Here is a 12,882-nt window from a genome sequence, read left to right on the forward strand (position 1 = left end):
TTGAAAAGTAAAAATGTATCGTCTACATATCGACGGTACAAAAAAGGCTTAAAAATCCACAGGACAATCATTCAACCATTTCCCTTCACAATAACATGAAAATATATTTGCCAAGGTTGGTCCACACGGCGATCCCATTGCTACTCCATCTACCTGCTCATATAACTTGTTATTAAACGTGAATGTGGATGTAGTAGTAGCTAGTTTTAATAGTATTTTAAATTGTTTTTTACTGAAACCTTCGAAAATTTCCTCTGGGCTAGGGAAAAGCTGTTCAAGAATTATCTCCAGTGTTTCTCTTAAAGGAATGTTAGTGAACAAACTTTCAATGTCGAAGCTGCACATAACATAGTTATTTGCATCTCCGACAGAATTAATCAAGTCTACAAATTCATAAGTATTTTTCAGGGTATATTCATTTACTGTGAGAGGGGGCGAGCTTAGTTACTAGATGTTTTGACAGGTCATAGGAGCAGTATTAATAGCGCTGAGAATTGGTCTCAGAGGAATACCTCTTTTGTGAATCTTTGGGGCACCATACATAATACCAGGTTGCGTTCCTGTTGCAATTATTGATGAAGCTGTTTCGTCTGACAATATGCCATCCTTCTTCCACTTACGAACCCTGTAGTTAATTTTATTCTCCATATTTAAAGTTCGAATTAAGGGGTCCTCCGACACCAACTCTCTGAACTTAGACCTATCATTTAAAATATCTTCCATTTTCCTTACATAATCAGCTTTATCCAGTATTACAATCCCATGACCTTTATCCGGTTTACTTATGATTATAGATTTGTCTTTACCTAGATTTCTCAAGATTTCAATATCCTTCTTAGAAAAAATGGGGGAAAAAACTTTGTGTGGTTTGAAATTATAGAAAGTTCTGTATGCAATGTCCTGTATGGCTCGTTTAAAAGCCACATCCATGGTCGCCATGTGGAACCTCCTTGTCAAGGTACGAATACAAATTTTCAAATGCTAAAAAATGTCTATAAAAATTTATGCGAAAATGAGGCAGTTTAAAGTTCAATCCATATGCTAGTAGTCCCTTCTTCCTTAGGTGATAGTTTTCGACTGGAGTGATTGAAAATAACTTTATTAGGGTCAAGTGAATCTAGAGAGTTTGTTATTACCTAAAAATTTTAGTTTCTTTTCGTGGGTTTTTATAGTCTTAGTATTAACATTACAAACATTTTTAGAGATATAAGATTTAAAATAATAATAATCTAAAAAACTTACAGTAGTGTTTAACTCAGTATCTAGTCTTGTTTTTTTCCTTTCCTAAATTCTTTATGGTTTTAATTTTATGATTGATTTCTATGGTCAGAAGTTTAAATTGCCATTTTCGGTACAGTTTAGAAGTAAGTAAATTACGTTTATACAGCTTAAAATATACAAATTTGGGTAAGATTTCATAGCTTTTACATGTTTTTAAAAATTTTAGCCCATACAGGACATTGCATACAGAACTTGCTATAATTTCAAACCACCCAAAGTTTTTTCCCCCATTTTTTCTAAGAAGGATATTGAAATCTTGAGAAATCTAGGTAAAGACCCAACTATAATCATAAGTAAACCGGATAAAGGTCATGGGATTGTAATACTGGATAAAGCTGATTATGTAAGGAAAATGGAAGATATTTTAAATGATAGGTCTAAGTTCAGAGAGTTGGTGTCGGAGGACCCCTTAATTCGAACTTTAAATATGGAGAATAAAATTAACTACAGGGTTCGTAAGTGGAAGAAGGATGGCATATTGTCAGACGAAACAGCTTCATCAATAATTGCAACAGGAACGCAACCTGGTATTATGTATGGTGCCCCAAAGATTCACAAAAGAGGTATTCCTCTGAGACCAATTCTCAGCGCTATTAATACTGCTCCTATGACCTGTCAAAACATCTAGTAACTAAGCTCGCCCCTCTCACAGTAAATGAATATACCCTGAAAAATACTTATGAATTTGTAGACTTGATTAATTCTGTCGGAGATGCAAATAACTATGTTATGTGCAGCTTCGACATTGAAAGTTTGTTCACTAACATTCCTTTAAGAGAAACACTGGAGATAATTCTTGAACAGCTTTTCCCTAACCCAGAGGACATTTTCGAAGGTTTAAGTAAAAAACAATTTAAAATACTATTAAAACTAGCTACTACTACATCCACATTCACGTTTAATAACAAGTTATATGAGCAGGTAGATGGAGTAGCAATGGGATCGCCGTGGTGGACCAACCTTGGCAAATATATTTTTATGTTATGGTGAAGGGAAATGGTTTGAATGATTGTCCTGTGGATTTTAAGCCTTTTTTGTACCGTCGATATGTAGACGATACATTTTTACTTTTCAAAAATTTAGATCATATAAGCCAGTTTTTAGATTATTTAAATACAAAGCATCGTAACATAAGATTTACGAAAGAAAATGAACAGGATGATTCTTTGCCTTTTCTCGATGTCTTGGTCTCTCGGAAACATAATACCTTTGAGACCTCAGTATTTCGAAAAAAAAAACCACTTTTACAGGACTAAGCACTCATTTTTTTAAGCTCCGAACCAAAAATCTACAAAATTAATTGGATAAAAACACTGTTATATAGATGTTATCATGTATATTCAACTTATCTGGGGTTTCATGAGGAAGAAAATTTTCTAAAATCATTTTTTATTACCAATGGGTTCCCTCTGAACCTCTGTTATAATCAAGTCAAGAAGTTTTTAGATAAAATTTACAGTCAAAATTTAACAATTCAAACAGTCAGTAAGAAAAAGTTATATGTCTCCTTTCCGTACTATGGTTATGTTTCGGAGAGACTAAGAACAGAGGTTATGAGTGTTGTGGGGAAATGTTATCCCCACATAGATTTAAAATTAATTTTTACTAACAAGTTCTCAGTTGGCTCACTGTTTAAATATAAGGAGAGTCTACCTACTCCCTTGTGTTCCGGTGTCATATACACTTTTCAATGTGCACTCTGTAATGAGTGCTACACTGGAAGCACATCTAGACAGCTTCAGTGTAGGATTTCGGAGCACGTGGGGAGATCGGTAAGAACCAAAATACCGTTAAGTAAAAAACCAATTTCCGCTATTTATGACCACGCATTTAAATCTGGTCATGCCATTTCTATTGAAAATTTCAAAATTACGGACAGACATAGTAACGTCAGCCAGCTGAGAATCTTGGAGTCTTTATATATTTTTAAGACAAAACCCAGCTTGAATGAGGGCTTACCTGTTCAGTTACCGGTGACCCATTGATCCGTTTGGTCTTTGGGTTGCTGGTCTGGATGGGTGGTCATCATCTCCTGCAGGTGACTAGTTATATTAGTTATTAAGTCTTTTATATAGTTGTGTGTAATAAGTCTTTTTTTAAGGTTTTATGTTCCTTGATTGGTTTGATTTTAGAACTAGTTGATCAATTCATGAAAGTGTATCTTCCTAACTATGTACTTAGGATGATTTTATTAATTTTATTAATTTTACATATGATAATTGCAGATAGGCTGAAGATGACATAAGTTATGTCGAAAGCTCCCGAATAAAGATGATGATAGCAGCATTGACAATTTTATTCCTACTTAAATTGCGATTCCCAAGAGGAACCCATCTATCAACTATATATATATATATATATATACATATATATATATATATATATATACATACATACAGGGTTTATATATATATATATATATATATGTATATATATATATATATATATTTTATATATATTTATATACATACATACAGGGTTTATATATATATATATTATATATAAATATATATATATATATATATATATATATTTATATATATTTATATATATATATATATATATATAGGGATAGTAATTTTATATGAACCATTTTGTTTTTACTGGCATAACCCTACAAGGATATGTGCAGCAACATCTAGAGGCCACAGAATTTCCTGTGCCCGCGGACACATTTACTGCAACAACAACATGCATAGGGTAAAAGTAGCTATGGTGGGAGATTTGTTTATACTTAGTGTGTGGATAAGATAAATATCGTGCTGTAATCTTATTTAGATTAACAAACAAGGAGAAATAGGAGACAATGGTGCCGATTCAATATGTGTAACCTACCCTTTGAAAGCCTAACAAAAGACATTAGGTGCTTACACACACTCTCTCTCTCTCTCTCTCTCTCTCTCTCTCTGTCTCTCTCTCTCTCTTCTCTCTCTCTCTCTCTCCTCTCTCTCTCTCTCTCTCTCTCTCTCTCTCTCTCTCTTAATTCTTTTGGGCTAAGAAACTTTGATTTCTTATATGAAGCTTTCCTCTGAGCTCTGTATAACTGGTTTTGAGAAGCTAATGATTTTGAAATGGGATGCTATTCCAAATTCCCAAGGCCGGGGGGAGAGTAGTTTGTATTAGAACTGGGTAACCTGCTTATCATAAGACCTGGTATGGATGTGGATATCATGAGATTCAGGTAATAAAAGTTTTGTTGCCAACCATAACAACAAGGATGATTTTCTTTTCGACTGTCTATTTACAATTATGAGTAAGATACAACACGATAGAAAGGCTCCTTTTTTTTTTTTTTTTTTTTTTTTTTGGTGATTTCAATGCTCATCATAAGGAGTCATTAAATTCTGTTTCTCTTACTGATTGTCATGTCTTCAGAGCTTTGGACTTTCCCTCTGAATCAGGCTGAGAGGAACTCGAAATTGAAGCTACTCGTAGGTCTAATAACTGCTTGGATCTCATATACACCTAATCCCCTGGCGTTACAATAATCAAGGTTGGTTCTCCAGTCGGGACATCTGATCATGCCTTGATTTTAATGGTGGGGGAGAATAAACATCCTATCATTAATGTATCAAACTAATTTAAGATTTATGTAAAATCTCAAGCCGATTTGAATGACATTTTGAATGATCTTTTGGGCTTAAATAACTCTCAATTGTACAATAGTGTTGACCCTGTTGTTCCTTTGAATGAGAAGCTAGTCAATATAATTGTGGAGAAACAGGTGGCCTTGCGTCTTCAGAAGAGTAACAGATCAGATTTGTTTTGGAATAAATATATTGAGCTTTGAACTTTAGCTTCAGCTGAAAAAGAAATGCAATTTAACCAAAAAAGAAACACTTTCTGATAAAACCCAGGAACATGTTGTAATTGGTGGGCTACTCTTAAATCTGAACATTTTTGTGTAGAAGCAGCAGTTCCTCCTTTACTAAAACCAGATGGTTCTGTCACTCACTGGTTAGAGGAAAAGACAACTCTTTTGGCTGATGTGTTTGTCAGTAAGCAGTGGAATTAAGTACTTGTTCTTCCTCATTCCTGTTTTCCTAAGGCTAAACTGAAAAGTTTAGCTTTTCGATCTCATGAAATTGAAATTTCATTGATGGACCTTGATGCTTATAGAGGTGTAGACTTGAATGGTATTTTTCCTTTTTTTTTTATACATAATTACTGCATATTTCTTACCTCCAAAGTGATCTGATATTTTTGCAAGTTAGCAAGAAGAGGAGCTTTTAGCACCTGTTGGGAAATTGATAATGTTACTCTACTATATAAATGTGTTTGTGTTGTGGTGACCCAAGTTCAACTGATTACCGCCCAATATCCATAACTCCCATATTATCTAAAGTGTTTGAACACCTTTTTGCAAAATATCTAAATAGATTTGCTTAAGGTAATCATTTGTTCCCTAGTTTGCAATTTGGCTTTTGTAAAGGCCTTGAAGCATGTGATGCCCTTCTTATAGTCTCCTATGCTGTACAGAAATCCCTTGATTGTGATCAGGAAGTTTGTATGATTGGCCTTGATTTTATTGCTGCATTGGACCATGTTAATCATGATACCCTTTTTTTCTAACTCAAAAAGTTGGGAATGTGTGTGTCCTTTCTCAGCATCATTATTGAATTTGTTATTAATAGATCGCAAAGAGCTGTTGTTGATGGGCATCATGTTGAGTGTAAGATTGTGATATTTGATGTTCCTCAAGGCATTGTTCTTGGTTGATTATTTTGCATACTATAAACACACAGGATATAAGTCTTTCCTGGCTAGAGGCTTCTACCAATGCTGGGCGTGGAGAGCAATTTGGTCCAACAAGACAACCATATAACTATGCAATTAGGGTGTACATCATCATATGCGGTTTTCCCTAAGGAGCAAGCTCATTAGTTACATAATTCATTTAGAGAGATCTCGATAAATTTAGTGTGTGGTGTATATTATGGGGCATGAAGTTGAATCCTAACAAAACTCAAAGTATTATTGCAAGTAGGTCAAAAAGAGTTGCTCCTCAACATCTGAATGTCTGCAAGTTTACTTTTGACAATGACATTAGGGGTGTGTCGTCTTCAATTACACAAACAATTGGCTTATTGAGAAAGTCTTGTAAGATTTTTGGTGGTCTGTATCGCACGTGTATCATACACGCTCGTAAACTCTAGGGTTTTTATTTGTTTATCTTATCACTAACTCTTACTTGCACTATTAATAGACCATCCTGTCCTCTTATGCTAACACCAGCTTTTCCTTCCACAGAAGGCTCTTCTCGTGATGTGAATCTACTCCGTGTACATTTAGTACGGCCTCTACCAGAACCTGTAAGTGCAGCCATCCCCAATGTCAATATTTTGCCCATGAAGGAACTGATGATCAAAGGTTATGCCCTTACGACAGCCACTTCACCTCCTATAAAACCTCCATCAACAACTCCACTCCTAATTAAACCTTAATGCACATCCGGAGATATGTACTCAGTCTAATCATATACTAGATCTAGTTATAGTAAACAAAAACAACAACATCATACTAAATAAGGAGATTGAACCTGGCTGCTCTATATCCCCAATGCATAAGTTAATGTCTTTTGAAATAGACGTTAGAAAAAATAATGCAATACACAAGGAAATCACATACAGAATTAAGACTAACTTTGATCCAAAAGAGTTAATTGAACAAAGTCTAGAGGATATAAAAGGGATAACACCAGTCTGTAACTGTGAAGAGAATCACACTCTTGTAGAAAGACAATCCCTGTATAAACTGCATTACTGATAGAAGTAAAACTATACTTGCAACTAATTATAATAATAGGTGCCCGGAAATAACAAAAATAATCACAATTAAAGAAAAATCGAACTAGTTTGATAATGAATTGCATGCAGAGAAAAAAAGAAAAAGAGAAATGGAGGATATATGGAAAAGAAATATAGATAATGAAAACTGGCAACATTACAAAGCAGCTAGAAATCGCTACAATTACCTTATCTTAGTTAAAAAAATGGCCTATTATAAAAAAGTGTGCAATGAAAATGACCCACGGAAAATACATAAGAACCTAAAGAAACTATTAGGTTTAAAGACAGAAATAGTATTGCCTGACATAACTAATGATCCTAATGCCTAGCAAATTATTTTATTGATTATTTTGAAGAAAAAATAAATCAAATCTGCTCCAGTTTTCACAACATCGACACAACAGAGCGAAGGAATACATCAGCAACAGGTGTAAGTAAGCTAAGGGTATTCAAAGAGTTAAGTCAGAGTGATTATATGAGAATAATAAAGAAAGTAAAAAAAAACCTACTGCGGAAATTACCCATTTCCAATTCACGATATAAAAGATGCAGAAAATTTCACCAGACTACAAGACCTACCGAAAACATGGTAAATATGAGTCTAACACAGGCAGTTTACATGTATCAAGCCTGTGTGTAAAGGAAAAGGTGATGCAGACGATTTAAGTTCATATAGGCCAATATCAAATCTGTCCTATTTTTCGAAAATTATTGAAACTGCTGTACACGAACAAACCTGGAAACATCTGAAAAAATTTAATGCCATACCTGATGATAAATCTGCATACAGAGAAAATTACTCCACAGAAACAAGAGTTAGCGATTAAAAATGACATACCAGAAATTATAACAAATGGCAAGTGTTGCATTCTTGTGATGCTTGATCTAAGTGCAGCATTTGATACTGTAGAACATACATATCTGATGGAAGACCTTAAAGCTGTGGGCATCGTAGAACGAGCATATGACTGGTTTGTGAGTTATCTGGAAATCCGCAAAGTTAAAGTAGTAATATCAAATGTTGAATCTGAGACAAGAAAACTAACCAAAGGGGTGCCTCAAGGCAGTGTACTAGGTCCTCTCCTGTTTGAAATTTACACGATTGAACTGGCATATATACTTGGAACTCACAGAGTTAAGTTTAAAATATACGCTGATGATACACAATTCTATTTCCCAATAGAATCCGTTGATGAAGCTAAAAGAAAGATACATGAAATAATGAATGACATTAAGGCTTGGATGTTAACAAAAAAGCTCAAGCTCAATGAAGATAAAAGTGAATGTATTATTTTTGGAAATGAAAAAGATATAACAAGAATCGAATGCTTCCAAAGAATTGAAATAGGTCAATTGATCATTAACCGAAAGAAATCTGTCAGAAATCTTGGAGTAATCATGGATGATAGACTGACAATGAATGAACATATGAATAATATGGTAAGAAATTGTAACTATCATATTAGAAAAATAACATTTATTAGTAAATACTTAGATGAAAAATCTATGGCCATACTCATTAATCACCACATATTTCTAAGAATTGATTACTGCAACTCACTGTTCTATGGCTTACCAAATTATCAGCTGAAGAAAATTCAGAGAGTACAAAACAGAGCCGCTAGATTAATAAAAGGATTACACAATAGGGAAAGAGACCCCTGCACTAATTAAATTACACTGGCTGCCGGTAAAAGCGAGAATTGAATACAAGCTACTCTTACTAACGTTTAAGATACTGAACCAAAATGAACCCAAATATCTAAAAGAATGCCTGAATAAACTAGAACTAGAAACAAATGTTAACATAAGACACATGAGTGACAAACATAGGCTATCTGAACCAAGAACAAATAGCAAATTTGGTGAAAGGGCTTTTAGCTACTGTGCGCCTAGACATTATAATAAACTGCCAACTGAAATGAAGGACCTAAAGGGAGCAATTGAATTTAAGAAGAAACTAAAGACATTACTTTTCACAAGATCATATGATTTGGAAGATGCTACAATCAAAGAATTGTATAAGTTATAATGAAAATGTTTCATTAGATGATTAATATGGACCCGCCCGAGAAGTAGTTCACTCGACTTCAGTGGAGGGTTGGATTTACACCCAAAACAAGTAAACAAGTAAGTTTGGGAAAGAATTTCAAAATGGTTGTATTGGATATGAGTTTTACATGAGTTTGGGTGATATCTTATAGAGGAAAATTCTTGGGATTTTAATATGGAACCAAACATCCGATTGCCTTTCACTCCTTCTCTTGGAATCTCTTTATATAAAGAAACTGTCCCCTTCCTTAAATAATTAAACCACCTCCACACCATTACATATTGCCTAACTGCCATTACCTATCATCCCTTGTTGATCTATTTTTTGTTCGTAGTTAAAGCATTTTCTTCAAGAATTTTCTCAAATATTCCTATAGTTTTCAGCCACATCTCTTGACAGTAAGTTTAACCATTCATTTACATATATGTATATTTTTTATTCCATTTTGATCACAAGTGTTTTTATCATCATAATTGTAAAGGACCTCTGTTAGCCACATGTTTTTATATACCGTCTAGGTTTCTGTATTTTGATTCTTTTAACCGTTTTTTAATATTTTTTTTTATACCAAAGCAATTTAAAGCAAAAATGTATAATTAATTTCTAATGTAAACATAATTTCATGTTTTATGTAGCCCTGATGATGGGAATGGATTCCCGAAACGTTGGTGTAGAATAAATATGTAAGATGATCCGAAGTCTTCTTGCTGTCCTCTTCATCCATATATATATATATATATATATATATGTGTGTGTGTGTGTGTGTGTGTTTGTGTGAGTTAGAGTATATAATAGTTGTATACAGTTGCTTTTACGAATGTGTATACTGAGTGAAATTTTCCAATTCGCTCTTCATACAACAAAGTGTTGTGAATGTGGAATGTTAGATAAATAAACAACATTGCCATCAAATAGACATTTCTTTACTTATAAACCAAAATGCCCATAGGAAGAATCAGCAATTACGAGATATGCACACATAATTTCTGATGTGTATTATATTGGTCACCTTCGACCGAGCAGGGTCAAGCCCGAGACACCCTTGGAACAGATTCCTAATCCAGGCCACCATTCCCAGGGGCAACTTTTAATTTTCTTGTTATGGTTACTCTGTTTGTTTACGTTTTACGGAATTATCGGCAAATATTTTATTTTACCGTTTAAATTTTAGTCAAATCAAACTTTGTTGTGATTGTTTTTGAACACGCTTTCCAACAATAAATAAGAATCAGACATTCATAATATTATCACAAGAAAAACTGAAGGTTTGTACACAAACCTTACCTTATATATAAGGTATTGGTTGTAGAAATTACTCTCTCTCTCTCTCTCTCTCTCTCTCTCTCTCTCTCTCTCTCTGTGTAATGAAAAGGCTACGGCACCAGATTACTGGCAGTTTTATTTGTTTTTTTTTTTCAAACCATTGATTTTGATGCTCCTGAGAAAAGAAAACTCAACAACAAAGCATGGAGATGTTTATGTCCTTCAGAGGTTACGTTTACCCCTTATTTGTTTACTCAGTAGGTGCAGTGTTTTCTTTTTTATTTTCAACGAGCCATATCTCTCACATTATTTATAGACTACATCTTTTTCTGACTATAGTTTTCTTAGTAGTTCCTCAAATATTTTAGATATCTCTATTTTCTTGAACATTAAACTTTCCTGGATGAACTAAGATGAGACTAAAGGGCAACTACGTAATCATTGTTATATTGCTATGTTTAGATTATTGCCTGCGGAATATCCATTATATTTCCCAAGAGTTGTTTAGTATTACTTGAAAAGTTATTTTCAATTGAAAAATCATTTATATACCTATTTACCCAGAGCCAAACCTACATACAGGCATATATATATATATATATATATGTGTGTGTGTGTGTGTGTGTGTGTGTATGTGTGTGTGTGAGAGAGAGAGAGAGAGAGAGAGAGAGAGAGTGTGTGTGTGTCTATGTGTGCGTTTGTGTGTGCATGTGTGGTGTGTGTTTTACATGTCTCAGTAAATAACAGTTGAACCCAGTTCGTTCTAAGAATGTGTACCGTATAATATTTCCTACATCGTTATTCTGTATGCAAATTAGAGTTGAGATTCTGAGTAGGCTTACCAAATGTAACGAACTAAAACCAGCCAGACAAACCTTCAAAACCTGCATTTTCATCCCAGAAACCGCTAGATTTTTCAAAGCTCTTGAAAATGCATGGAACCTTCATTTTGAAAATATAAACATTTTATTTACTTACCTTTTCGACTTCGCAATTGGCCAAATACATTCAGAGATACTTTCGTGTCCTAATATGCAATATGCCCTATTCATACTTTTTTTTCTTCACTGCTTTAACCAATCCTTCAAAAAAAGGAAAGCTTACCCAGCTTTTCCTTAAGATTTAGGGTAATTTGAACTAATTTCCATAAAACTTGGATAAACAAACGACATTGTCAACAAACACACCTGCCTTTACTTGTAAAACGAAACGCCGTAGGGAGAATTAGCATTTATAGGATGTGTACACACAAATTCCAATGTGGATTATCAATTTTGACCGAGAAAGGTTAACCATTTCTATCATCCCAACCACAATTCCCCTGGGTGACTTACCCCTTTCATCCCATGCTTCCTTTCGCTTTTTATATTTCTTAAACATTATCGACATTTGTTTTATTTTACTATTTCAATATTAGTCAAATCTAATATTGCTACGATTGTTGCTGAACTTGTTTTCAAGAAATAAAAATCAAGAAATAAGAGTCAGACATACTCTTAATATTCTTACAAGAACAACATTAGGTTTCTACACTTAACTCTCATTTGGTGGAAATAGATCCATAGGCCTATTTGTACACACGGTATTGATCTATTTTCTGTTTTTCCAAATATCCAGTAAAGAGGGGTGATGTGTTCACGACCCGGACAGTAAAATGAATAATATTCATAAAAAAAAAGTTATTGAGCTACAGGAGAGATTTTGTGCTTAAAAGAAAGTTTAACTAATGCCCCATCTTATGCTATGAGTTTCATATCTGTAGATATTATATTTTGGGTTTTACAGCCGTTTTTAAAATCCAAAATTCTCTGTCCGGGTCGAGACCGCGTGGTCACGACCCGGACGGGGTTGTGGTCTCAACCCGGACGGATGTTTTGGTCCACCAAAAACACACTTAAACCAATGTTTTATATCTTTTCTTAGTAAAAACATCCAGAACATGACACTGAAAGGTGGAATAAAACAATTGGTAGCAAAATCTCAATGTAATACAAAAATATATATATTAAACAAAAATGGGAAACTGAATGACTTAAAACTAATGCATGTTAAAGTGAATGACTTAAAACTAATGCATGTTAAAGTGAATGACTTAAAACTAATGAATCTTAAAGTGAATGACTTAAAACTAATGCATTTTAAAGTGAATGACTTAAAACTAATGCATGTTAAAGTCCCTCAAGGGAGTGAGGACCTTGATGAGGTTTGCTTGTCGTTGGGTGGTCCCCGTGCTGACTGTGAGGACCCCCAACACCCTGCTGCGGTCGACACTGTCGACATCCCCGATGGCTGGGAAGTGGAAGGTGTCCTTCAGCAAGGGCGACCTTATCCTGAGGAAGTCCAACTGCAGCTGCTGCCCGTCTTCCTCCAGGGAAATGACCTTGCCCACAAAGTGGACAAGCTCCTCAGACCTCTTCCCCTGGAAGAGAAGCTGGACCAGGACAAAGTCACCCACCTGGGGGAAAAAATGAAAAAAAAAAAAAATGAATAGCCTAG

This window comes from Palaemon carinicauda, chromosome 4 (genome assembly GCF_036898095.1).
Source record: "Palaemon carinicauda isolate YSFRI2023 chromosome 4, ASM3689809v2, whole genome shotgun sequence".
NCBI classification, from domain to species: Eukaryota; Metazoa; Arthropoda; class Malacostraca; order Decapoda; family Palaemonidae; genus Palaemon; species Palaemon carinicauda.